The sequence below is a fragment of the Cyprinodon variegatus genome, unplaced genomic scaffold (genome assembly GCF_000732505.1).
Source record: "Cyprinodon variegatus isolate N-32 unplaced genomic scaffold, C_variegatus-1.0 Scaffold630, whole genome shotgun sequence".
Lineage (NCBI taxonomy): Eukaryota > Metazoa > Chordata > Actinopteri > Cyprinodontiformes > Cyprinodontidae > Cyprinodon > Cyprinodon variegatus.
The window spans coordinates 100,876-105,369 of record NW_015151083.1 but is presented as its reverse complement, the minus strand read 5'-3'; the positions used below and the strand labels follow the sequence as shown (position 1 = coordinate 105,369).

At 33.0% G+C, this 4,494-nt stretch overlaps 1 protein-coding gene across 1 annotated transcript in view; it reads left to right on the top strand.

Moving 5' to 3' along the window:
* LOC107096524 (gamma-aminobutyric acid receptor subunit pi-like) overlaps positions 1 to 4,494 on the top strand; it is a 63,011-nt gene that overhangs the window by 23,218 nt on the left and 35,299 nt on the right. The gene's annotated exons all lie outside the window — the stretch shown is intronic.

Genomic DNA, 4,494 nt, shown 5'->3' with positions numbered 1-4,494 from the left:
GGTTTCAGATCCTAAAGACATGAATGTAAAACCTGAACTGCTCAGGTTTTAAGTGAGATATTTCTACCACGCAATTTTAACGTGATGTGGAGCGGAGCCTTAAAACAAAGATTATTTTTGCGATAACATCATTTTAAAGGGATTGTTTTGGTAAACCACAACTTGAGAAGATTTATTTTAATTATGGTTGAAACCATTCATAGGATTAATTGATTGGTCAAATAAATGTCAACTGGAATAGACTTCAACATCTGTTGAAAGAACAACGCACTCAAAACAGTATTTAAGCAGAAGCAGTACAAAAAATAAATACAAGTTTCTTTTAAGACTATCACGCTCTACCTCACCAAGTAATATATGTTTAGCTTCAGCTGGTACAAGTTCTGTTAATAATATCATATTAAGCCCCTTTGTCTAATCCAATCTGTTGATTGAGATGTTGTCAACAGCTTAACATATATCATCCATCTGTCTGTTGTCTGTCTGTCTATATATCCACCTATCTGTTAGGGCTTGAGTTTAATCAATAAAACGGAAAACATGATCATTTAAAAAATGTAATTGGAGGCAGGGCTAATACCAAATGTTATTCAGCCCAGTTTCATAATTTCATATTTGTCTTTTACATTTCAGCTATTACTGTAGGCTTCAACAAGTTTAGACTTGAAACGATCATCCTTTATCTTTTTTTTTTTAAATAATGAAGATTGAAAGTACATGCAACTCTTACCCCTAGCTGTGCCTGCTATTGGCTTTTCTCTGCAATAACATAAATTAATGTGATATTGATATGCTGTTTTTTTTTAATTAACTAAGAAAAGAGTTTGATTGTGTTTGCTCATATCTATCTATCTATCTATCTATCTATCTATCTATCTATCTATCTATCTATCTATCTATCTATCTATCTCCCATAAAAAAAGCTTAATATTTGATACTCCATGGATCACAAAAGGATTGAAGATACCTGGAAAAAAAGGACACGCTATACATTGAATTTGGAATCTATAGGACAGTAGAAACAAAAAAAGACAGAAACATATTGAGGAAATCTAAACAGAATAATTGTTGTAAACTATTAGATAAAACTAAAATAAATATGAAAAACGTATGGCACATATTAAGTACTGTTAGAAAATGATCCAAACATTATGATCCATAGGTAAAGTTTATAAATGTTTGTTTTGTTTGCAGATGGTACAAAGATTTATTATAAAGGTGAGTGCTTACAGCATTTGGATGATATCACAACATAAAGCTAAAACACTGATTTTCACAGAAAACAAAATATTGATGAATTTCTAGAATCAATGTTATGTTATTTGGAAAGATAAATATAGACTTGAAATTCCAAGTAGATCAGGTAGATGTGAATCAATTGATGAAATAATATTCTTGAGTATGAAATGCACATCCTTTTCATGATTTTGTACATTTAACGCGACAAGGTAATATTGCAGGAAACACAGATGCTTCATTGTATTCTTTTTTTTTTAGAATATGCTCACACACAAACGGTGTAACAATTACAGATAATGTTAAAGTTTAATCATAAGGGTTTAAGCAAGAATTCAAAAAGCCGCACAGTGAGCAAAATTTATAACAAAGACATGAGTATCAAAATGTTTGATTCATATGGAAAATTTAATTGACCTCCCTCCAAAGATGGCATTGAAAAAAAGCCAAATTCATGTCCCCAGTGTGACTCCACACACACACTGAATGAGTGCTTACTAAGTGATTTAGTTTATTAGTGTGTTCAAGTGTTGAAAATGTTGTAGTCTTTGTATCAGCCTGCAATCCTTTCATTCTGCATAGTGATATTAAAGCAGATAAATACCTAAGTGAGACTTTAATCTAATGGATCTCAAGCTTATTCAATAGCAGTACTGTTGTGAACTGGCACTGGATAAATAAAACATCATTGACAGCTTTTGTAGGCAAATTTAGCCAAGCATGAGTGTCACATCAGATGTGGCGATGAAACACATCATCTGCTTTCATCATCCAAAATAGCCTAAATAAAAAAAAAATAATAATATTTCCCCCACATAGCAGGTAAGGCCATAAATTAAACTTTAAATGGGTTTTCAAACACATTACAGTTGCTGTTTTTAAATATTTTAATAATGACAATTTGCCTTAATATGCTATTTTACACTGACAGCTCATAGTGAACATAGGATAAAGTATTGGCCTACTTTCCTGGAAACCTGTTAGTTTACAGTAGCTTTTGCTCCCTTAATAAAGAAAGAAATGTTTCAAAATACCAGATTTGTTATGTTTGAATTTATTATATTCTTGTTTTTTTTACTTTTTTTTTTTTTTTTTACCTCCTGAGGGAAGTTGGCTTATGAAGTGTTTGTCCTGTAAACATTGGTTTGCTTGTAAGACTCCCTGCTCTATCTGTCCCTGCATTGTGTCGAACAAGACACTATTGGGGCGACAGTGGCGTTGGATGGCGTTGTGGACGCAATGGAGTTTGCCACAATCAACATGTGAATGTGTGCAAGAATAGGCACTACTAAATATAGTGTAACCCTTATGCTAAATGAATTTGCAATAGGAAACATACTTCTTCCTGGTTTTAACACTTTCTTAATTGCCAACACTATTCAGACAGGAAAAACTATGGCAACCGCAGATGCATTTCAGCTATGGCTTCAGTGTCCTTATCAATTTGAGGTATTGACATCGAGCAGAGTTCTCCGGATTCCTGCTAATTAGCTAATTGTTCGACTCAGGTGTGCAGAAGATATTTTCTATAAAGACACAGAATGATGTAATTTGTGAATGAGTGAAGATAACCATGCTTTGTGGGTGAAAAAAAAAAAATAAGAGTAATGTTGGTTTCAAATTTGACTCAAAAAGTAAAGCTTAAAGCCTGTTTGTGATTCAGGGTTGGCCTTTAATCAATCTAAGTATACTTCAAAGATATGGCACCAAGGAGGATGCTTCTTTAAAGAAGGAGAAAGAGGATGATGATGCTCACTTAAGTCTTTGAGCAAAGGAGGATCTAAATCAAGTCTTTGATCTTTGATAAAGTCTATTATTTCAAGTGTGTTTATGAATTTGTGGATTATCAAATTGTTTATTTAATTGTGGCATTGATATGCATTTCTCTGTTGTGCCAGTTTGTTACAGAAATCATTCTGTTTTGATTCAAACATTAACATCTGCATCAGTATCATATTTTTTCCCCCCAAACAATAAAAATAACATATTTGTAACAGTTTAAATTGTCTTTCAAAATGTTATATGAAGATGGAATAAATTACAAGAAAATTAAATAGGTAAGCTTNAACATTAACATCTGCATCAGTATCATATTTTTTCCCCCCAAACAATAAAAATAACATATTTGTAACAGTTTAAATTGTCTTTCAAAATGTTATATGAAGATGGAATAAATTACAAGAAAATTAAATAGGTAAGCTTAGCCTCTGAGCTTTGGTGAATCTCTATCAGAATGGTTTTAAAGAACGATCCTCAAGTGAACTGATTTAGACAAGTTAATGCTCCAGGGCTTTTACTGATCTCCCATGACTAATTCTAACCCTTAATACAAGATATCATCACTGAAGTTAGACATCGTGTCAGGAACATTTTAAAGCTGAGCAGGAAGGCAACACACAGCCTTCACACTAATTTCAGTTTCCTTTCAAACTCTATTAAAAATAAAACCTCAGTTGTTCCACAGTTGTTTTCCATTCCAGAATGTACTTGTGCACTTGTTGCTATCTAAAACTCAAAATATTAAGATACAATCGGAAGTTCTGTTTTACTTTATACAAAGATCTGATCAGTAGCTTTAACATGTCTTGATAAAAACAATGATTTCCATTTTTTTTTAGGACAAATCTGTGTTCTGAGATGTTCAGATATTGATTTATGCTTCACAGACTGAGGTGTTGGCTTGTCTCCAGTCAGCTGTCTGAACGTGTTGTAGTTAGATTCACTGAGAGCTTTGATCATAGCTTTTCTGACAGCTCAATAATGAGGCTGACATTATTTCTAAATGAACCCTCCAGCATTGAGCAGTATTTTTTGACCATATTTTCTCTAGCTAATTTAAAGGTAGTCATCCTGCTCTTGGATAGTGGAGTCAATTATATTGGCTATTTTATATATTTGGACCCCTTTGTCTATTCAATGTTTTTTTTAATCTGTGCTTCCCTCAACCGTGGGCTCTGTTTTCCTCCATATCACATTTGGTGAAAATATGCCTACACATACGAATTTAAAATGCATTTGCACAACTCACCTAAAATGCATACAAAACCTCAGTTATTTTCCAACCACATTACAAGTGCATATAGGGTTTTGAGACTTATTTGACGCTTACAACAGTCTTGCAATTTTGTGTCTCCATTTTGTCTTCCAATGCTGGTCAGAAGCCTGCTCATTTAAAGGAATAGTACACCCAAAACATGATTAGCCTTCATTTTCTACTCACCCCCATGCTGAACAACACTCTGGAGTACTTTTTTGATA